Source organism: Mustelus asterias, chromosome 4, assembly GCF_964213995.1.
Source record: "Mustelus asterias chromosome 4, sMusAst1.hap1.1, whole genome shotgun sequence".
NCBI classification, from domain to species: Eukaryota; Metazoa; Chordata; class Chondrichthyes; order Carcharhiniformes; family Triakidae; genus Mustelus; species Mustelus asterias.
In genome coordinates, this window is record NC_135804.1 from 27271480 (window position 1) to 27296196 (window position 24717).

The 24717-nt window shown below is 40.4% G+C and overlaps 1 protein-coding gene across 2 annotated transcripts in view; it reads right to left on the reverse strand.

Annotated features, from left to right (window-relative positions):
- Nucleotides 1-24717, reverse strand: part of ankrd11 (ankyrin repeat domain 11) — a 200689-nt gene that overhangs the window by 155516 nt on the left and 20456 nt on the right. For both annotated transcript variants that reach the window (XM_078210718.1, XM_078210719.1), the window contains exon 2: nucleotides 12317-12388. The gene's annotated coding sequence lies outside the window, so the exon portion shown is untranslated. The remainder of the gene's footprint in view (nucleotides 1-12316; nucleotides 12389-24717) is intronic.

Here is a 24717-nt window from a genome sequence, read left to right on the forward strand (position 1 = left end):
TTAATAATATAAGAAAAGATGTGAACAATAAATATTGGTACAACAGCAAAATATAAAATCATTTTGATAATAAGACACCATTCCAGTCAACTGGGTTTTGATGGTTGCGGAGGTGATAGGGGGGTGAATGTGGACCAGGAATACATTTTACACTTTTTCAAATCATGACAGGGGATCTTGCAAATCCACCTGAACACATAGGCATGGCCTCAATTTGACATGTCATCTGAAACAGCACCTTAGGCAACACAGCACTCCCTTAGTACTACGTTATGTCAACTTTGAAAACCATATCTATGTTTTCTGGACAAGTGCTCTTCAAATAGATTTCAGTTGGGCACCATTAAGACAGAACAGCAGCTGGTATCATGGAGCAATATTGCAAGATATCAGGTCACTGTGGTTGTATGGAGATTTATAACCATTATATCTAACAAGTTCTCAATTACATTCATAATATCAGGGAGGAATGCAATTTTCCGACTGCAATGCATTCTTAAATCAAATTGATACAAGGTGAAAAACTGACTTTTCCTGTTGAGTTAAACCTTCCATAAATGATATTGCCCACATCAATAAAGTTTGGTCACATCCACGTTAATCCTTATATTCAACAGCTGGAAACATCCAATAAAAGCTACAAACATGCAACAGTTTATTAAACTGATGAGCACATGGAGTTGAACTGAGGGAATGAAAGATTAAAAGGATACATCAAAGTTTCCTAACATTTTATTTCTAACCGTTTAGATCAATGAACCATAATATTGAACATTTGCAGCTGTTCTGTGACAGTTCGCTGACTGTGTACACTCGGATTGTCGATCTTGTGTAAAATTGGACCCCTGACTTTTGGCCAAAAAACCCTTAATTTTCCATATATCCTGTGCATAAGTTGACCCTAGCTTTTGAGGAGTAGGAACTGTCGTTTGTCCTTAAAGTTGCTACTTTTTGTTGCAGTTTCTATAGCTCCAATACATCCTCCCTCCTTTCAATTCGGACAAAGTCTATGACTCAAAACGTTGACCTAGATGCTGGCAAACCTGCTGGCATTTTCCAGCGTCCTCTGTTCTTGTTTCAGATTCCTGCATCTGCAAATTTTGCTTATTTTGCTTTTTTTAAATGTTCTTTGGTGTACATGCATCATCAAAATAGTGTAAACAAACATGACTCTTAATAATAATAATTTCCTGATGTTATAGTTAAACTATCAATATTATTATATTAGCTACACTTAAATCACAATATCTTCTGGTATCACGCTCCACATTACATCTTATAATGTTATGTGAGATGAGAACTACCATCAGTTATGAATCCATTAATAGATGGGACGCCAGCACTACCAGCCATGCCGGGTCAAAAAACAGTGTTTCTGCCAATCCCACCCTCAAAACCAGCCAAAACTACAATAAGCTTTCTGGCAATATGGCATCGAGTAGGTGCCCAAGAATAAGTGTGCAGGGGAAAGTTGCAAGTGATCACAGCAGAAAAATTAAGGTTTAAAAAAACATGTAAATCATCAGAATAAACTCCCAGTTTCTTGCAGATCAATCGGAATCTTTACCCCAAAATAAGTAAATATATTAGGCATGGCAGATTTCAAAGCCAGCACTTGATGAGGTTTATGAACAGAATAAAATTTGCACTACAGCAGAAAATGAAGATTTCATAGCATCTATCTCTCAGAACTTGATTATCAAATTTCAGCAGCTTCAATAACAAAACATCAAAAGAATGGATACAGATTGGGAACATGGATTTTAATGTGTCAATCAGTCCAATTGGTGAGCAAATAATGTTAGTGAAGATGGCTGGCCACGAAGAGTACATGTCTGACGGAACAAGATGAAGTCAATGGTGATATTCAAGAAAAGACCATTCCAAAACAGTAATTCTCAAAAGAAATAGTAGCCTATGTTCACAATAATGGGCAGATGGATGGAAGTGGATTGAAAATATGGTTGAGGAAAATTTGGAGTTTCTGACTAGAAGGATTACATAAATAAAAGTCTTCGCATCTGGGAAATGTTCAGATCACACCTTGTCAATTATGTTGAAGTTTGATCACAAAACAATGATATTGCAGAAATTCCTAGTAGTCCAACCAGCCTTGTTCAACCATTGGATATCTCTCTAAACAAGCCCTTCAAAGTTAGCACAAGTAAAAAGTAAAATGACTAGGTTATTGGAGGAGAGAAGACGGCACGGCAGCACAGTGGTTAGCACTGCTGCTTCACAGCTCCAGGGACCCGAGTTCGATTCCCGGCTCGGGTCACTGTCTGTGTGGAGTTTGCACATTCTCCTCGTGTCTGCGTGGGTTTCCTCCGGGTGCTCCGGTTTCCTCCCACAGTCCAAAGATGTGCGGGTTAGGTTGATTGGCCAGGCTAAAAAAAATTGCCCCTTAGTGTCCTGGGATGCGTAGATTAGAGGGATTAGCGCGTAAAATATGTAGGGATATGGTCGTAGGGCCTGGGTGGGATTGTGGTCGGTGCAGACTCGATGGGCCGAATGGCCTCTTTATGTACTGTAGGGTTTCTATGATTTCTATGATGACATTCATCAAGAGAGTCAACGTATGGGTTCAAACTTTAGCAACCTTGTGTGAATGTGTTGTAAATGCCGAGGATGAAATGGGAGAGAATTGTTAAATCATTCAAGAATTGCAGAATATCCAATGCACTTGATGGGACTGAAGATGTTTATTTGTGGAATGACATGGCTGATGATGGCATGAATGCGGGTGGCGTTGATGATTCATATGATGATGCAATTCAAGAACCAAATTGGGATGAGTTGTCTGCTGCTGAAGTGGAGGAGAGGTGTGATTTTCATGGATTTTATTACAAATTCAGTGCTAAGCAAAATTATTTTCTGTACTATGTTAAAAACAGAATAAAATTTGCATATGGTTTTTGTTTCAGTAAATCCAGGGGGTGGAATTGACAGGAACAATCTCTGACCTGGCAACTCTGCCATCAGTTTATGTACTGCTGTAAACAATTAGGCAGCAAAACAATGGGAGAGGATGGCACTGCAATTAAGATAAATTGAAGTGTGAAATAAATCTTTATTTGTAGACTTAAAGTGGAATATGGCAATTGAATATATGTTTTTGCCCTCGTTGTACCAAAGAAGAAATCTGGCTACAGCTACTATTGCTTAGCTTACTAAAAGCATAGCTTAATTTACTGGTAATTGGTAAATATTTTTCATGTTTTAAGATAACTGTTGTTCCACCAACACTTTGAAAAGGAAATCCGTTACCTTTCACAAAAGAAAAACTTGCCCTGAAGTATGTCTACATTAGTATATAAGCAAATATTACCGTTGACTAATGAAAGTGGATGGACGTTCTCCACGACAATTTAGGCTGAACACTCATGAGTCCAGGTTAGAAGTTCATTCAAACTTCATCTTTATAGCCTTAACATAAAAATTACTTTCTGCAAATACTTACATGATTTTATCTTAACATTTAAACCAAGAATTCGAGGAAAATTTAGCAGCAGCCAACCCACTTAAAGGTTCTTTGGTTAGTTTGCCCTTCGTTCCAGGTGATAAAGAAAAATAAAATTATTAAGCAGTGCATTAACTTCACACATCTGTCACCAATAGCAAGTGGCAATAATGTTAATCTATAACTATTTTTAATACATTAAATATCATATATAAATTATCTACTAATCTTTGTGCTGTGATTTTGCTGCAAGGAATTTGTTGGCCATGTTTCTTACATTATAATACCTAATATTGGTTATAACATAATTTGGCACAAAGACCATGAAAAGCTCCCTATCAATGCAATTTATTTACTTACATAATTGTTAAATGAAGAAAACTCTTGAAACTTATTCCATTTATTCCAAATTTTGGTAAATCAAACCAGGGCAGGACTTACTCAGTTAATGGTAGGGCATTGGGGAGAGTTACAGAACAAAGGGATCGCGGGGTACAGGTTCATAGCTCCTTGAAAGTGGAGTCACAGGTGGACAGAGTGGTGAAGGTGGCATTCGGCATGCTTGGTTACATTGGTCAGAACATTGAATACAGGAGTTGGGACGTCTTGTTGAAGTTGTACAAGTCCACACTTGGAATACTGTGTACAGTTCCAGTCACCCTATTATCGAAAGGATATTATTAAACTAGATAGAGTGCAGAAGAGATTTACTAAGATGCTACCGGGACTTGATGGTTTGAGTTACAAGAGGAGGCTGGATAGACTGGGACTTTTTTCTCTGGAGTGCAGGAGGTGGAGGGGTGAACTTATAGAGGTCTATAAAATAATGAGGGGCACAGATCAGCTAGATAGTCAATATCTTTTCCCAAAGGTAGGGGAGTCTAAAACTAGAGAGCATATGTTTAAGGGGAGAGATACAAAAGTGTCCAGAGGGGCAATTTTTTCACAGAGGGTGGTGAGTGTCTGGAACAAGCTGTCAGAGGTAGTAGTAGAGGCGGGTACAATTTTGTCTTTTAAAAAGCATTTAGACAGTCACATGGGTAAAATGGGTATAGAGGGATATGGGCCAAATGCAGGCAATTGGGATTAGCTTTGGGGTTTAAAAAAAAGGACGGCATGGACAAGTTGGGCCAAAGGGCCTGTTTCTATGCTGTAAATCTCTATGACTCTATGTCAGTTCATGGTTTGCAGCACAGAAATTGGACCCCTGAGCAGGCATGTGCTCCCACAAATGAATATTCTGGCACTAAGCTCATTTTAGTTGCTTCAAATAACTACTTCTCCAGCTCAGCCTGGAGGATCCAATTATCTGAGGAGCCAACTCATGAGGACTTATTTACATTTTGACAACCCCTTTGCATTCTCCCACCCTCTCCTAAAATTATGCTCAATAGTGCCACTTCAGGAAATGTTCCTCCACGAGTCACCTTGTTCTATCACATAATTCCTTTCAAGCAAAATGCTGGAATTCTGAAACAAAAATAGAAAACTTCAGAAATAACGACCTGGTCAGTGGGTAGCAAGTAAAGGGACTTTCCACGTTCAAGCTATTTTGACCAAACCAAAAATTCGACTATATAATCTACATGTTGATTTATTTTTGTAGAGAAAGCAGAAAACGCTGGAAACACAAGTCAGCATCTGCAGAGAAAACAGATAAACTAATATTTCAATAGGTCCCCTTGCCAGAAATCATTTACATCAGAAAAGTTAACTCAGCTGTTCTCCCCAAATGCTTACAATATATGCTGTGTTTTCCAGCATTTTCTGTTTTTGTTTTATCTTCCGGGATGTGAATTTAGTTTGTTTTGACAAAATGTCATCAGGACTCAAAACATCAGCTCTTTTCTCTTCTTACAGATGCCGCCAGACCTGCTAAGATTTTCCAGCATTTTCTCTTTTGGTTTGTCACTGTTTCCTTTCACAAAACCATGCTGGTTTTTCCTGATCAAATGATGATTTTTGAAACATTCGGTTACTATTTCCTCAAGAATGGATGCTAACACTTTTACAACAGATATTAAGCCAACTGGCCCAAAGTATCCCGCTTTCTTCAACAGAGGTATTACATTTGGGATTTTTCTGTCATGCTGCTCTTCAGATTTTTCCAGAATCGACCGATTTTTGGGAGTTTACAACAAATGCATTCCCTATCTCAGCTGCCACCTCTATAAACTCTGAGGATGTAGGCCATCAGGTCCAGGAGACTTGTCAGCCTCAAGTCTCTCAAGTTCCTCGCACCTTTTACCACTTGATTTTCTACTATTTTTGTAGTACAAAAAATACATTGATAGGATGCAAGACTGGGCGGAGAAGTGGCAGATGGAGTTCAACCCAGATAAGTGTGAGGTGGTTCATTTTGGTTGGTCAAACAGGATGGCGGAATATAATATTAATGGTAGGACTCTTGGCAGTGTGGAAGATCAGAGGGATCTTGGGGTCCGAGTTCAAAGGACACTCAAAGCAGCTGTGCAGGTTGAGGCTGTGGTTAAGAAGGCGTATGGTGTACTGGCCTTCATCAATCGAGGAATTGAGTTTAGGAGTCGTGAGATAATGTTGCAGCTATATAGGACCCTGGTCAGACTCCACTTGGAATACTGTGCTCAGTTCTGGTCGTCTCATTACAGGAAGGATGTGGAAGCTATAGAAAGGGTGCAGAGGAGATTTACAAGGATGTTGCCTGGGTTGAGGAGCATGCCTTCTGAGGATAGGTTGAGTGAGCTCGGCCTTTTCTCCTTGGAGAGACAAAGGATGAGGGGTGACCTGATAGAGGTGTATAAGATGTTGAGAGGTATTGATCGAGTGGACAGTCAGAGGCTTTTTCCTAGGGCTGAAATGGTTGCCATAAGAGGACACAGGTTTAAGGTGCTGGGGAGTAGGTACAGAGGAGATGTCTGGGGTAAGTTTTTCACTCAGAGGGTGGTGGGTGCGTGGAATGGGCTGCCGGTAGTGGTGGTGGAGGCGGATTCGATAGGGTCTTTTAAGAGACTTTTAGATAAGTACATGGAACTTAGTAAGATAGAGGGTTATAGGTAAGCCTAGTAATCGCTAAGGTAAGGACATGTTCGGCACAACTTTGTGGGCTGAAGGGCCTGTATTGTGCTGTAGTTTTTCTATGTTTCTATGAGTTCAGGGAGTGTAAATTGACAGAAAGAGCACCAATACCTTAAAATGAGGTACCAACATAATCAAGTTACAACACACAATTACATTTATTTTCTACATCAAAGTTGCAGGCGCTTAATGAAACTCAACAAGCACACACACAATGGGTCAGTGCAAAGTTCTGCAGCCTATCCATATTCAGTCAAGAACCATCGGGACCATCAGGTAACAGCCTCAACCATGATATAATGCATGACAGCTTTATTTCTATGACAGAGTCAGAGCCAATTGGCAGCTTTTCCCGATACTGTGCAAAGGTCCAGTGTCAAGTACGCAGCACACAAACTTTAATCAACTTTTCACAAGTTCTAATTATCAATATTATATATTAATTCATTTTCTTTTTCCATCAATACCATTTCCACTAAAGAAAATCCTTGGTTTAAGTTTATGTTTATTTATTAGCATCATTAATAAACTTACAATAGGCTTACCTACAATTAAGTTACTGTGAAAATCCCTCAGTCGCCACACCCCGGCGCCTGTTTAGAAACACTGGAGGAGGAATTTAGCATGGCCAATGCACCTAACCGACACGTCTTTCAGACAGGAGGAGGAAACCGGAAACTGGAAGAAACCCACCCAGACATGGGGAGAACGTGCAGACGCCACACAGACAGTGACCCAAGACAGGAATCGAACCTGGGTTCCTGGCTCTGTGAGGCAGCAGAGTTAATCACTGTGCCACCCATGAACCATTCCAATCCTTTCACAAACACACGCTTGAAATCAGTTCACCTCAAATGCTTAGTTCCCCAGCTACATTTTTCCTCAACACAAATGCTCCATGGTTATTTTAAATTGGATTATGTAAACGATAAAAATAAAGAAATTTAAAACTTTATTGACCATTGTTTTTCAACTTGTTGAAGCGGGTCTGTGGTAAATGGCACTTGCTGAAAGCGCAGAAGAAAAAAAATAGTGGCTCATAACTTAATGACCCCAAAATTTGCAGGGTATTTGACTATCTAGTCCATTCATTGAAATTTTTGTAACGAATCTGAAAACTGAATTTGTCTACAGGTCCACAAACTGAAAATTATTCTAAAGCCTAAATAATAATTGGAAATTCACTTCCAGATGTGTTTTTTTGATGGTAACTTCTACATAGACAATCTGTACAGGAAATTTACATTAGCACTAGAAGCCTCTGAGCATCCAGCATTGTAACACGTTTTTGGTAAGCATTTAGCTTGCAACAGAAAGATCACATGGTCTGCCATCAAGAAAAGGACCTAAATTTTACCAGCATATTTTTCTGCTTCTTTTCCATTTCAATTTAACCCTACAGATAATAAACAGACATGGTAAACATGAAATGTCCTGCATTTAGAATCTTGCCATTATAACCGAGGGAGAATTTAGCATGGCCAATGCACCTGAGCAGAACATCTTTCGAACTGGAGGAGGAAACCGGACCACTCGGAGGAATCCTACGCAGACACAGGAAGAGCGTGCAGATTCTGCACAGTGAGTCAAGCCGGGAATCGAACCCAGGTCCCTGGCGCTGTGAGACAGCAGTGCTAACCTCTGTGCCACCCTATCATGATAAAAATAATACTTTGCAGGACATTTTCAACCACGTGCAAATGAGGCTAGTGCGAAACAGGAGAAGAATAAACCTAGCGACTACAGGCTATTCTGCCTCACGTTCATGGTAGAAAAACCTTGAGAGATAATAATTTGTAGATTATTAATAACAACAAATTGTTGCTTGCATTTATGTAAAAAGCATTTGATGTTGTGTAATGTCCCAGGGTGCTTCACAAGAGTGTTTCACACCAAGCAATAATGAGACAGGTGACTTAAAAACCTGGTCAAAGAGGTATGTTTTAAGGAGCATCTTAAAAGAAGCAAAGAGGTGGAGAGGTTTATGGTGGGAAATTTACCCACCAGAATTTACCAATACATAGGTCCAAAATAGGATAAGTAGACCATCCAGCTCCTGAGCAAGGGATAACACACTAACTGGCATGTGGAGCTGTTTGAAACATGTCGTCAAAATATCTACAGCTTCTTTTAAAAAGAGAAAACAAACACAAACAGAAATAGCCCATGCATCAGCACCTCTGTTTAGTCATTGCCCAAGGATCGAGTAATGCAAATTAACCTTCTATTCATAAGCATTCTGCATAAATAGACATTTCACAATGACCAGCAGTGATTGTTATTTATAATGAGAATTTTTCTACTTAAAATATCACTCCACATGCACTAGACTGAACAACTTTGGGAGAATATTGCTGACCAGATATAGAAAGCATTTACAACATAGGAAATTTACATGGTAACATCAGGCAGATTCCAACATACTTAATGTAAAATAAGAAGCTTTTGAAGCCAGCAGCTCAGATGAAACTAGCACTCGGGTAAAAAGAGTGGCCTTAAGCCAACTATTCCAAATTCCAGAAGGAACCGGAAAAGTCTGAATCTGAAATAGGTGACAATAGCCTTTAAGAAATGTATTTGTGTTACGTTTCTTGTGAAGGAGATGTTAACATTCAACTCTGTTCAAATAGTGCCAATTGTTTACAATGGCAGCCCACGTGCTGCTGCTGCAGAAAAATAATTGTTCCTAGGGTTCATGTTTTAATCTGAATTAATGCAATTTTGTTATTTTTAGGGTTGTCTCCTGGGGTTTCAGAGTAGGGTTTAATTAGGCTGTTTGACAAGAAGAATGAGTCATATGAATGAGCAAAGCTAGGCTTACAGAGAAACAAGCAGGCAATTGCTGTTGGAATTTGAAATGGAGCAGCAGCTCTTTCTCTCCCTCTCTGGGACCTGCTAGAAAATAGGTATTACTGTCAGGTGTTCTGCTGTTTAAAGACAGGTCTTTCTCTGGAGGCTGTTGGCTGAGAGTCAGAAGACAGGTGTCTCTCTGTATCTCTACCCAGAGGTGTTAAAAGGCGCAAGGCCTAGCAATCCATGTAAAAATGAGTAAAGTGAAAGATAGTTACTACTAAGAACTTAAATCAATGCTAAACACTAGAAAAACACAAAGTTTTGCATTTATTTTCTGAATAATCCATGCATAAATTTCAAATTGCTTCATTGCTTTACACATGCAGTACACCCTAATGAAAATGGAATTTACATTTCAAAAAATTGGAAATATGTAAGCTAATATTAAGCTTGAATTCAAAGGAACACTAATAGAACAACCTTCACTCTGCATTCCGGTTTTCCTATTTTAAAAGCTTTACAGGCAAATACAAAATAATGCCAAATGTTAAAAGCAATAATAATCAGCAGCTGTATTTTGTTCATGGTTTTATCACACATTTACACACTCATTATAATGCCACCAACTTGATGTCAAAGTCAGCAAAAAGCTCTCCACATAGATTCATGCCAGAATTGAGCAGAGGGATCTCAGATCCTTCTGAGGGCAACACAGTGGTTAGCACTGCTGCCTCAGAGCGCCCAGGGACCCAGGTTCAATTCCGGTCTCGGGCAACTGTCTGTGCAGAGTTTGCATGTTCTCCCTGTGTTTGTGTGGGTTTCCTCGGGGTGTTCCAGTTTCCTCCCACACTCCAAAGATGTGCAGGTTAGATTGATTGGCCATGGTGAATTGTCCCTTAGCGTCAGGGGCATTAGCAGGGTAAATACATGGTGTTACAGGGATAGGGCCTGGGTGGGATTGTTATCATTGCAGGCTCAATGGGCCAAATGGCCTCCTTCTGCATGTAGGAATTCTATGATTCCTGATCACAACATAATACGCGCAATATAACTTTGAATTAATTTTGGCCTTTTCAAAAACTGAATAGGAAACAAACTGCATCTTGCAAGTTCCAGCACCACAAACAATCACAATTTAAAATAAATGAAATATTGTGTTTCTTTTCAAAACTGTTGAAATAACCATGAAAGAAAAAAAATATTTACTGCAGCATTTAATAAATTACTGATGAAAAAGTGGATGATGGACAGAAGAGAACCAAGACCAGCTGCATGGAACGACTTAGGGACTATTCAAAAATAAATGATTAGATAAAAGGTTTAGGAATTCCCTAAATGGGCGAGTTGGTTGATGTGAACAGTAGGAGAGCTACAGTTGACCTCAGCCCCGGGGGGGGCTCTCTCTCTCACATTGATCAAGTCTATCTGGTGAGGGCAAGATTGTTCTGAATTTGTGATATCCTTCCCCGTAATGGTTGAAAAGGTTCACCTGTAAATAATTGCCACCACATAGACAAATGTTGTAGAAAGCTAGTGGCACGAGTGGAACTGTATCCTAGCAAAGAGTCAATACCTTCAGAAGAAATTAGAATGATGTACAATGATGAGAAGAGGAGAATTGATATTGAAGTATTCAAAAGCAATACCTGCCTTGGACCATTGTTTTTCTGCATCTTAGAAAGCCATTGCAACAAAAACTTATATTGCCAATTTGAACAGAATAAACCTACCTGTGCTGCCATACTTAGGAAACTATGCTGTGAAGAGCAGCATGACAGAAAAAATACTTGTTCAACAATTCACTGAAGCAGAAGCATCTCCCTTTGGTTTAAATTGTTCTCAAGTAGTGCTCTTTGTTCATAACAGACATGAAACAGAACAGTCAGCAAGGCGTGTCGACCAAACTGGAGAAGGTTCATTTAGGAAGGTACAGAACAAAGACAGACTTCATCAGGAAGACACAGGAACAAAGTTCTATTGAAGAGAGCATGCAAACTTCCAAACAACTTATTTATTCACCCTCCAAGGACCACCTTGCCATATGCAGCAGAGTCTGCAGATTACGCAATGGAACTTGAGAGCCACAACTCATCAAACCAAAGTGGAAGCAAGTCATTCTCAATCCTGAAGGACTGCATAAGATGCGAGACTTTACAGTCCATCTAACACTGTGCTCCTTGAAACAGTCAGTGCGCTCCTCACCACTACGGAGTTCGATTTGATTTGATTTATTATTGTCACATGTATTAACATAGTGAAAAGTATTGTTTCTTGCGCACTATACAGACAAAACATAGCGTTCATAGAGAAGGAAACGAGAGAGTGCAGAATGTAGTGTTACAATCATAGCTCGGGTGTAGAGAAAGATCAATTTAATGCAAGGTAAGTCCATTAAGAAATTGCATTAAAGCATTGTTAGAGAGTTTAAAAGAGTTAGAATGAAGTTTTAGAAGCATAGAACGAGAGTAAAAGATAGAATTAGAAGGTGCGCTGGGCACAGCTTGCAAGAAGTCACCTCGCTCCAGCGTCTGTCAACTTCCATTGTCCACAATGGACTTCCCTACATTATGTTCACCTATAATGACCAGTTATGTTCAATTCACTAAGATAATCTCAATTATTGAATCTTTCAGCATGTCGACATCAAGTGGCTTGGGGCTCACCATTTGATTGAAATCTCACCGGTTAACACCTCAAACAGTAATGTACTGAAAGTATTGCAAAATCCACAGACAGAAGTCAAATGCTCAGAATAGCATGAAAGCTTACTAATATCAAGACCACTCCAAAAGGGAGAATCTGGAGAACTACCAAAACTATTTTTTATTTGTAGGATTATGAGTCAGTAACTTTCAACATTTCAAGGCTTTAAATGGCATTTCAGACTTATGTTTTTACAACAAACTAAGAGCTTTTCAAAACCTCTAGCCAATTGCATTTCATGTACTATCTGCAAAAATTGGGATGGACCAAAGGTGTAAGAAAAATAAAGTTCACAGCAGTGCTTACCGATTCCATAGTTCCCCACCACGGCATGTATTTGTTCCAACAGAGGTATGCACGAGTTTTGACGTCAGTGTGCTGAAATTACGTTAGAGAAATATAGTTAGATATTGGCACAGTACAGCTGAAATAATATCTTTATACATAAAATATACATTACAGAAGTTCTTGAAATGTATCATACACGTCTTAATACATCAGGTGAAACTATTGCAATTTATTTTAATCTATGAACTCAGCAACGGCATCAGTTACTATTTCTCAGGCTTACTAGAAACTCCAGGACCAATGCAGTCTACTAGATTCTACTTAAATTCAGCACAGGAATTTCTACAGAGCCATTGCCTTAATGAGGCTGAAGACTTACTCAGTTGCTGTAACATCAAAAGACATTTATTTGTTCTACCTTTTCCTTTGCTTTTCAAATGGAGATTTTTTTCATTTTTTATTTGTACTGCACGAAGTACTTGAACAGCCTTTTGGTACCTCACCCAAGTGACAATTCTTTGTACAAAGCTGGAGGTCTGAAGGCAATACAGCAAAACCCAAACTTGATCTCACTCAATATCCATAAGTATTCACTTTGCAGCAAGTGTCCCTCAAATAGCAATCAAAGATGGACATTTCTCCTTGAAAAGAGGATAATCAGAAGTGGGCAGTTCAACATTCTAGCAACGGAATTAATTCAACAATAATCAGTTCCTGAAGGCCATAAACATAGAAACTAGGAATAGGCCATTCGGCCCTTCAAGCCTGCCTTGCCATTCATGTAGATCATGGCCAATTATCAAATTCAATATCCTGATTTCCTCCCCCCCCCCCTCCGAATATTCCTTGATCCCTTTAGCCTCAAGAGCTACATCTATTTTTTTTTTGAAATCACACAACGTTTTGGCCTCAACTACTTTCTGTAGTGAATCCCACAGATTTACCATTCTCTGGGTGAAGAAACTTCTCCTCAACTCACTTCTAAAAGGTTTACCCGTTGTCCTCAAACTATGGCCCCTAATTCTGGACTCGCCCACCATCAGGAATATTCTTTCTGAATCTACCCAGTCTATAACTTTATAAGTTTCCATGAGACCTCCTCTCACTCTTCTAAACTCCAAAGAATATAATCCTAAACGGCTCAAGTCTCTCCTCTTATGACAGATCTGCCATCCCAGGAATCAGCCTGGTAAACCTTTGCTGCACTCCCTCTATAGCAAGGACAGCCTTCCTTGGGTAAGGACACCAAAACTGCACACAATTCTCCATGCGTGGCCTCACCAATGTTCGATATAATTGCGGTAAAACATCCCTATTCCTATACTCAAGTCCCCTCACTATGAAGGCCAACATACCATTTGCCTTCTTTACTGCATGCTATACCCGCGCACCTACTTTCAGCCATTGATGCACAAGGGCACCAAGGTCTCACTGAGTATCCACCTCTCTCAATTTACACCCATTCAAATAATAATCTGCCTTCCTATTATTGCTACCAAAAAGTGGATAACCTGACATTTATCCACATTATACTGCATCTGCAATGCATATGCCCACTCACACAGCCTGTCCAAAATTTTGCACCCTCCTCACAGCTCACACTCCCACCCAACTTTGTATCATCTGCAAATCTGGCAACAATACATTCAGTTCCCTCATCCAAATCATTCATATATAGTGTGAACAGTTTGGGTGGTAGTACAGATCCCTGCAGTACCCCACTAGTCATTGCCTGCCAATTGGAAAAAGACCAACTTATGCCAACACTGCTTCTTGTCAGCTATGATGTGGAGATGCCGGCGTTGGACTGGGGTAAACACAGTAAGAAGTTTAACAACACCAGGTTAAAGTCCAACAGGTTTATTTGGTAGCTTGTGTGGCTTTTGCTACCAAATAAACCTGTTGGACTTTAACCTGGTGTTGTTAAATATCTTGTCAGCTAACCAGCTTTCTATTCATCTCAAGGCACTACCTGCAAGCAAGATGGTGGAATTTGAATTCAATAAAAACAATCTGGAATTAAGAATCTACTGATCACCATGAAACCATTGTTGATTGTTGGAAAAACCCATCTGGTTCACTAAAGTCCTGATGTGGAGATGCCGGTGTTGGACTGGGGTAAACACAGTAAGAAGTCTCACAACACCAGGTTAAAGTCCAACAGGTTTATTTGGTAGCAAAAGCCACTAGCTTTCGGAGCGCTTGCTGCTCCTTCGGAAAACTCCGAAAGCTAGTGGCTCTTGCTGCCAAATAAACCTATTGGATTTTAACCTGGTGTTGTGAGACTTCTTACTGTATGCACTAAAGTCGATCAGGGAAGGAAATCTGCCATCCTTACCTAGTGCGGCCTACATGCGACTCTGGAGCTACATCAATGTGGTTGACTTTCAACTGCTCTCAAGACAACTTGGGATGGGCAATAAATGCTGGCCAGCCAGCAACGCCCTCTTCCCCAAATGAATAAAAAACAAAACCCATGCACTTTTACTTTATATGGTAATCTGCTATGTGAAACATTGTCAAAAGCTTTCCGAAAGTCCAGACAGGCCACATCCACTGGTTCTCTTTAGTCAACTCAACTAGTTACATCCTCAAAGAATTCCAATAAATTCGTCAATCATGATTTCCCCTTTGTAAATCCAGTGACATTGTCTGATTAAACAACTGCTTTCCAAATGCTGAGGTACGAAATCCTTGATAATGGACTCTAGCAACATCCCCAATACTGACTATAGGCTCACTGGTCTGTAGTCCCGTTTTCTCTCTACCTCCCATTTTGAATAGTGGACTTACATTAGCTACCCTCCAACCAGCCCAAGTTCCAAACAATTTTAGAAAATGACCAATGGGTCTACTCTTTCCAGGGCCACTTCCTTAAGTACTCTAGGATGAAGATTACCAGGCCCTGGAGATTTATCCACTTTCAACCCCATTAATCTCTCCAAAATCATTTCTCTACTAATACTTATTTTCTTCGACTCCTCACTAAAACTTCATTCTCTCAGAACTTATGATTCATTATTCATGAATTCCTTTGTGAAGACAGAAGCAAAGTACAAATTTAGTTCTTCAGTTATTTCTTTGTTCCCATTATGAATTCTCCAGTTTTACTGTAAGGAGCCTACATTCGCTTTTGTCAAATCTTTAGTATAGAAACTTATACGCTCAGTTTTTATGTTTCCCGCTAATTTACTTTCGTACTCTATTTTCCCCTTCTTAACCAATCCCCAGGTCTTCCTTTGCAGAATTTTAAACTGCTCCAAATCCTCAGGTCTATTGCGTTCCCTTGCCAATTTGTATGCTTCTTTGAAACTAATATTAATTATTTCTCTCGGCAGGTGCTGCCAGACCTGCCAAGCATTTCCAATATTTTCTGCTTTCATTATTAGTGATTCTTCTCTAACACTGATATCGCAGGTTTTTTCAATGAATTCCACCAAGAAAAATATATACACTATGTCACCAGGAGCCAGTCTCTTGCAAGTTCCTTGCAGAATGACATCTAAATTTCTAACCTGGAACCTTAGACACTGAAAATCCAAAGCCACTCTCTGGTAAGGCCACAAATGTGAATTGAAACCCATTCTGTTATATCAAATAGAACATAGAACATAGAACATTACAGCGCAGTACAGGCCCTTCGGCCCTCGATGTTGCGCCGACCAGTGAAACCAATCTAAAGCCCATCTAACCTACACTATTCCAATATTATCCATATATTGACCCAATGACCATTTAAATGCCCTTAGTGTTGGCGAGTCCACTATTGCTGCAGGCAGGGCATTCCATGCCCGTACCACCCTGAGTAAAGAACCTACCTCTGACATCTGTCCTATATCTATCACCCCTCAATTTAAAGCCATGTCCCCTCGTGCTAGCTATCACCATCCGAGGAAAAAGGCTCTCACTATCCAACCTATCTAATCCTCTGATCATTTTGTATGCCTCTATTAAGTCACCTCTTAACCTTCTTCTCTCTAACAAAAACAACCTCAAGCCCCTCAGCCTTTCCTCATAAGACCTTCCCACCATGCGAGGCAACATCCTAGTAAATCTCCTCTGCACCCTTTCCAATACTTCCACATCCTTCCTATAATGCGGTGACCAGAACTGTACGCAATACTCCAAGTGCGGCCGCACCAGAGTTTTGTACAGCTGCAACATGACCTCCTGACTCCGAAACTCAATCCCTCTACCAATAAAAGCTAACACTCCGTATGCCTTCTTAACAACCCTATCAACCTGGGTGCCAACTTTCAGGGATCTATGCACATGGACACCGAGATCTCTCTGCTCATCCACACTACCAAGTATCTTACCATTAGCCCAGTACTCTGTATTTCTGTTACTCCTTCCAAAGTGAATCACCTCACACTTTTCCGCATTGAACTCCATTTGCCACCTCTCAGCCCAGCACTGCAGCTTATGTCCCTCTGTAACCTGCAACAACCTTCCGCACTGTCCACAACTCCACCGACTTTAGTGTCATCCGCAAATTTACTAACCCATCCTTCTACGCCCTCATCCAGGTCATTTATAAAAATGACAAACAGCAGTGGCCCCAAAACGGATCCTTGCGGTACACCACTAGTAACTGAACTCCAGGATGAACATATCCCATCAACCACCACCCTCTGTCTTCTTACAGCTAGCCAATTCCTGATCCAAACCGCTAAATCACCCTCAATCCCATGCCTCCGTATCTTCTGCAATAGCTTCCCGTGGGGAATCTTATCAAACGCTTTACTGAAATCCATATACACCACATCAGCTGCTTTACCCTCATCCACCTCTTTGGTCACCTTCTCAAAGAACTCAATAAGGTTTGTGAGGCACGACCTACCCTTCACAAAATCGTGTTGACTATCCTGAATCAAATTATTCCTTTCTGGATGATTATAAATCCGATCTCTATCTCTTATAATCCTTTCCAAAAAACTTTGCCCACCACAGAAGTAAGGCTCACTGGTCTATAATTACCGAGGTTGTCTCTATTTCCCTTCTTGAACAAGGGGACAACATTTGCTATCCTCCAGTCTTCTGGCACTATTCCTGTAGACAATGACAACCTAAAGATCAAAGCCAAAGGCTCTGCAATCTGCTCTCTAGCCTCCCAGAGAATCCTGGGATAAATCCCATCCAGCCCAGGGGACTTATCTATTTTCACACTTTCCAGAATTGCTAACACCTCCTCCTTATTAACCTCAAGCCCGCCTAGTCCAATAGCCTGTATCTCAGTATTCTCCTCGACAACATTGTCTTTTTCCTGCGTGAATACTGACGAAAAATATTCATTTAGCGCCTCTCCTATCTCTTCAGGCTCCATGCACAACTTCCCACTACTGTCCTTGACTGGCCCTAATCTTACCCTAGTCATTCTTTTGTTCCTGACATACCTATAGAAAGCTTTAGGGTTTTCCTTGATCCTACCTGCCAAAGACTTCTCATGTCCCCTCCTGGCCCTTCTTAACTCTCTCTTTAGATCCTTCCTGGCTAACTTGTAATTCTCAAGCGCCCTAACTGATCCTTCATGGCTCATCTTTACATAAGTCTCCTTCTTCCTCTTCACAAGAGATTCAACTTCTTTAGTCAACCACGGTTCCCTCACACGACCATTTCCTCCCTGCCTGACAGGTACATACTTATCAAGGACACCCAGTAGTTAGTTGTTCCTTGAACAAGCTCCACATTTCAATTGTGTCCATCCCCTGCAGTTTCCTTCCCCAACCTATGCATCCTAAATCTCTCCTAATCGCATCATAATTTCCTTTCCCCCAGCTATAACTCTTGCCCTTCGGTATATACCTATTCCTTTCCATCGCTAAAGTAAACGTAACTGAATTGTGGTCACTATCACCAAAGTGCTCCCCTACCTCCAAATCTAACACCTGGTCTGGTTCATTACCCAGTACCAAATCCAATGTGGCCTCGCCTCTTGTTGGCCTATCTACATACTGTGTCAGGAAACCCTCCTGCACACATTGGACAAAAACTGACCCATCTAAAGTACTTGAACTATAGCTTTTCCAGTCAATATTTGTAAAGTTAAAGTCCCCCATAACAACTACCCTGTTTCTTTCGCTCCTATCCAGAATCATCTTTGCAATCCTTTCCTCTACATCTCTGGAACTTTTCGGAGGCCTATAGAAAACTCCCAACAGGGTGACCTCTCCTTTCCTGCTTCTAACCTCAGCCCATACTACCTCAGTAGACGAGTCCTCATCAAACGTCCTTTCTGCCACCGTAATACTGTCCTTGACTAACAATGCCACACCTCCACCTCTTTTACCACCTTCCCTGCTCTTACTGAAACATCTAAACCCTGGAACCTGCAACAACCATTCCTGTCCCTGCTCTATCCATGTCTCCGAGATGGCCACAACATCGAAGTCCCAGGTACCAACCCATGCTGCAGGTTCACCCACCTTATTCCGGATGCTCCTGGCATTGAAGTATACACACTTCAAACCACCTTCCTGCCTGCCAGTACACTCCTGCGAGGCTGAAACCTTATCCATGACCTCACTACTCACAACCTCCTGTACACACTGGATCTACAATTCAGGTTCCCATCCCCCTGCTGAATTAGTTTAAACCCTCCCGAAGAGCATTAGCAAATTTCCCCCCCAGGATATTGGTACCCCTCTGGTTTAGGTGTAGACAATCCCGTTTGTAAATTATCCAGGTATCTGAATCCCTCCCTCTTGCACCATCCCTGTAGCCACGTGTTCAATTGCTCTCTCTCCCTGTTCCTCTCCTCACTATCACGTGGCACGGGTAACAAATAAGCTGACTAAAATTGTCCTACTGCAGGAATCGACTATTTCATTTTTTTTTAAAAAGGGGTGGGATAAAGTCATTTGCTTTCTTCTTCCCTTCAAATGTTTAACTCAATACACAATTGTTTCAAGACAAAGACAACTGACACCAGGGTTTCTCAATACTAAAAACCCAAAACATGAGTGCAAATATTCTCTTGTAAGGAACTGCCAATTACAAGGAAATTTTCACACTTTATGTACACAACTTTGGCCCCAAGAGCCAGAAACCAACATAAAGCAAAGCACTTTTGTGCTTCACAACAAATATATTCATCACCAACCATAGGGAGTTAAGTTTATTTTAGTGTCTCAAGTAAGTTTACATTAACAATGCAATGAAGTTCGTGAAAATCCCCTGGTCGCCACACTCCTGCGCCTGTTCAGGTATACAGAGGGAGAATTTAGCATGGCCAATGCACCTAACAAGCACATCAGAGGAAGCCCATGAAGACATGGGGAGAACATGCAGGTTCCGCACAGACAGTGACCCAAGCCGGGAATTGAATGGGTCCCTGGCGCTGAGAGGCAGCAGTGCTAACCACTGTGCCGTCCACAGGATTCTGATAGCAAACTTTTACCAAGTTAAAAGGAGAACATTGCACAGCCATATCCAGATCAACAAAGTAGTAGGTTTCTTCCTATGTCATTTATAAAGAAGTTCCTGCCTCAGTCAAATTACATCTATGGTAAGAAATAGCTAAGTAAGAAGTTTAACAACACCAGGTTAAAGTCCAACAGGTTTATTTGGTAGCAAAAGCCACACAAGCTTTCGGAGCCCCAAGCCCCTTCTTCAGAAGGCAGCAGTGCTAACCACTGTGCCACAGTGCCATGATGTGGAGATGCCAGCGCTGGACTGGGGTAAGCACAGTAAGAAGTCTCACAACACCAGGTTAAAGTCCAACAGGTTTATTTGGTAGCAAACACCATAAGCTTTCGGAGCTTGCTGCTCCTTCGTCAGATGGAGTGGTCTCTGTTCTCCAACAGTGTACAGACACAGAAATCAAGTTACAGAATACTAATTAGAATGCAAATCTCTACAGCCAGCCAGGTCTTAAAAGGTACAGATAATGTGGTTGGAGGGAACATTAAACACAGGTTAAAGAGATGTGTATTGTCTCCAGACAGAACAGCTGGTGAGATTATGCAAGACCAGGGGCCAGCTGTGGGGATTACTGATAATGTGACATAAATCCAACATCCCGGTTTAGGCTGTCCTCATGTGTGCGGAACTTGGCTATCAGTGCCATCCACAGGATTCTGATAGTTAAAGGAGAACATTGCACAGCCATATCCAGAAGTCATCACCTGAAGAAGGGGCTTGGGACTCCGAAAGCTTGTGTGGCTTTTGCTACCAAATAAACCTGTTGGACTTTAACCTGGTGTTGTTAAACTTCTTACTGTGTTTACCCCAGTCCAACGCCGGCATCTCCACATCAAGAAATAGCTAAAACATGTGTCCCATACCAAACTTTATTTTCATGTCTAACACTGCCTGTTTCCATTTTGTGGGCCCATCAGAAAATTTTTCCCATTTTGACCTTTTGGATGGTTGCATTTGCCATGCTATTGGTCTATTATCCTTGTCCCACATTCTGGGAAAACATTTGGTTTGATCTTCTGCTTCTTTGAAACTACACTGATTGCTGTCAACAGTTCTCCTTGCTAAGCTGCAAAGAAAGATATATAAGCACTGAAGACAAAAGCACCAGGAATTATGCAATGTGCAAGGAGAATGATCTGTGTAAGATACTGAAAAGTTAGTGTGGAGAAAATAGTTAAGGGAGATCACATTAAACTGTATGAAATATTAAATGCTGAATATTGCTTTAAAATAAGGCAAGATAATCTGATCAGAGATCATGAATGTAAAGTGGTGAAAAATACAAGTTACTAGAAGGAACAACTTCATACAAAGTGAGAAAATATCCAACAATACTGCCAAGTATAGCAGTAGGGATACAGGTATTAGGGCATTCAGAGCACTGGGGAAGGTTGAATACAGTAAGAAGTTTAACAACACCAGGTTAAAGTCCAACAGGTTTATTTGGTAGCAAAAGCCACACAAGCTTTCGGAGCTGCAAGCCCCTTCTTCAGGTGAGTGGGAATTCTGTTCACAAACAGAGCATATAAAGACACAAACTCAATTTACATGAATAATGGTTGGAATGCGAAGGTTGAATAGACAGGCTTCAAAAGAATTGTATGGTCTTCTTTAATTCCTCAACTTTACAATATCACATCACACAGATCACAAAGTTTCTTTCACCATGCTGAGGCCACCCACAGGCGCCTTTAAATGAACGAAGTGAGATTTTAAGTGGAATTTGAAACAAAGGAACTAATCAGGTCAGCAGATTGGAAAGTACCGCATTGTTTATTTCTGGTTGCCCTGCTTTTTTATAACTCATTGTCTATCTCCCAGAAACTATTATTGCTCATGGCTGTAATGAAAATAAAGTCTATTTTACTGGCTGTTATATCCTTGCATATATGGATCTTTAAAATATACTGCAAAATTAAGACAATTATTACACATATTATAACTGACATGTGTTGAATCTGGTATCTAAAATGCATCTCAACATTTGAATCCAGGAGTTGGGCAATGTAGGTTTCAATTTACACTGCTTAGAACCAGCATTACTGCATTGGAATGCAAGCATTTCCTCCTCCCCCATCCTCCACATACCAACAGCAATGCCCCAGGGACTGATGCAAAACTTGGCAAGGGAAAAGTCAATAAGAGTTTAGTGCCTTTGAATTATACTTAAAATAAAACCTACCTTACTGGTACTGTGTGTTAAAGAGGTCCTGTTTGAAACATAGCATTTCACCCACTGTGATCATATTTAAGCATATATAGACCTTTCATAATGACTGAACATCACAATGCATTTACCACCAATAAAATACAGAAGTGTGGTTACTGCTTTAATGCAGAAAACGTGACTACCAATTTGCACACAAACTCCGTGACTGATGGATAAATACTGGCTAGGGCAATAAAAGATGGCACATCTGGCAGTGCAGTATTGGTCTCAGTATTGTCAGCCTAGAATTTTTGTGCTCATATCCTGGGGTGGGGCATAAACTCTCAACCTTTTGATTCAAAAGTGAGAATGCTACAAACCGAGCCACAAGGTGCCACTAATCATTGCATACAAGGAATTACCACCCCAAACTTGGGAGCTGCTTGGGTCTCCAAAATAAAATCCAAGTATCTGGGAACTTCTAAAACCAAGGCGATAAGAATCAGGGAAGGCTACAAACATCCCAAACTCTTTATTGGTACCTCTCAATATTCTGTAAGAATTGTAAGACTACATTTATTAAAAGAATAAAATTATCAATGTAAGCAGCAATTAAGGTTTGCCTAGGCCCAGAGTTGAAAATAAGGATGAATTCTTTAAAATTGAGGGTTTGCTCAACAGGGAGTCCATGCAGGACAGTGAACATGGAACGGATGGGTAAAATGGGACTTGATATGAGTAAGGAGACAGGCAGAAAAGTTTGGATGGCCTCACATTTAGGGAGAGTAGAATATGAGACACCTGTCACTAGTATGTTGAAATAGTCAAGTCTCAAGGTAACAAAGGGATGAAGGGGAGTTTCAGAAGATGAGTTAAACAAGGGCGAAGTTATGCAGGTGGTAAAAGGTAGTTTTAGTGGTGGCATGAAAATTAGGTTAGAAGCTCAGCTTGGACCAAAAATAACATTAAGGTTGCAAACGGTCTGGTTTCATTGTTGTCAGAGAATGGGATGGGTATCCCACAATCTTATGATTATGTAGATGAGTGCCAATCAGGTACATTTAAATGACTCGAAAATACCACTAGGAACTATTTGTTAAAATAATTCTAGCCTTAGCTTCCCACTTCCAAGATCAACAGCCAAAAGTTCATGTTGATCACGAGGGGAAAGTGAAGTTTAATTAGCAAGCCTTAAACTTGCCTTCATCTATTTTCAATATTTAGAATGCCAAAGTACAGTAAAATGCAAAGTTGTGCACCATAAGCAACTGCCAGTACAACACAATAGGCCTTGAATATGTTTAGGCCTATTTGCAAGCAAGTTCAAGTTTTCAAAATCAATAGGTAAGCAGCAGATTCATTTAGATGGTCATTACATTCCGCAAATTATTTTCTACAGCAACATGATCCATATTAAAACTATATGTGCACATGGTATTTTAAAGTTCTACAGGAGCATTTTTTTCTGGGGCCATTACCTTTGGCAATGAGTTGGGGGGGGGTGGGGAGAGGTGAAAATGTCTGTGCAGGTCAGAAACAGAAAATCTCCTATACTTGCCTAATGAATAGACACAAGTGCATCAGATCTATAACATGAAACTGCAAACTGCCTCAGGTTATGTTGCAACTGGTAGGGATTGAAATCTATTTTTCTGACGGTTCACATTATCTTGCTTATATCACCAGTTTGTCATCAACAGCAACTGAACAGTGTAAATGGCTTATTGCCAAGTTTACAGTTGTCATAGAGAAATGGCATTATGAAATGAGGTCTAATGCACTAATTCCAGAATTTCATGCAATAAAGATGTAATTTGGTTTAGCCACTGGGACAAGTGTGGATTAATTAAGGAATGCTAACACCAGATTGTTAAATAGTATTTAATTAACTGGATTACTGATTTTTTGGATGACATAATAAAGAGGGTTGAAGAGGCTAATACAGTTGATGTGGTGTATCTGGTCTTTCATTAGGACAACATGCCACAGAACAAGCTTGTCATTTCAGTTAAAACCCATGTAATAAAAGGGACAGTGGCAACTTGGGTACAAAGTTTACTAAGTGATAGAAAGCAGACAGTAGAGTAGAGGAAGGACCTCGACAGCCTTCTCATGAGACAATGCTTTGCATTTTGGTGGTTAACTGTGTGGCTCAGAAGCCCCACTCGAGCTTCGCAGTTTCTGCTGCATTTGCTACAGACAAATTTAGTAGGCCAAGAAGTTGCAACACTGACTTGCTTCTGTTTTTTCTAGGGCCTCTTGGATTTCAATCCACAGCCTCTTGGGCCTTTGGATTCCAGGTTTCACTAACCTCCGTGTGGAGAGGGTGCCTCCTAATTTTATCCATCTGATGGAGATGGCTTAGCCATTGGTGACATTGTTAGCTTATGAGCCAAATGACCTCTGTTGTGATTATGTATGGAATATTCATTGATGTCATCGGTTAGACATATAAAAAAATTGACTATTTAAAAACATTTTTTTGCTAAATAAACATTTTCTAAACAAAGGACACTGCTCAACCAGAGCAACCATGTTTCATTTGCAAAGGACATGAGCTGCTTTATGGAGACAGCCCATGGAGCTCTCAGACAGTGCAGGCCTGAGGCCTGGAACCACTAACTTTTGCAATTTTATATTTTGAATTTTGTTTCTGTTCTGCTTTCAAGTCATTTTATATTTTCTCACTTCATAGTCGCTGATCTTAACCCAGCTATGATTGTGCTTTGATTTGTGACCTGTTTTGCGAGATCTTGTTTTTTCTCTACACTGCTGCAAGCTGTTGTTTAGGCAAAGTTTTTGTTTTTCATTTTCTCAAGCTAGAATATTCTATGGCATTCTGTGGCCC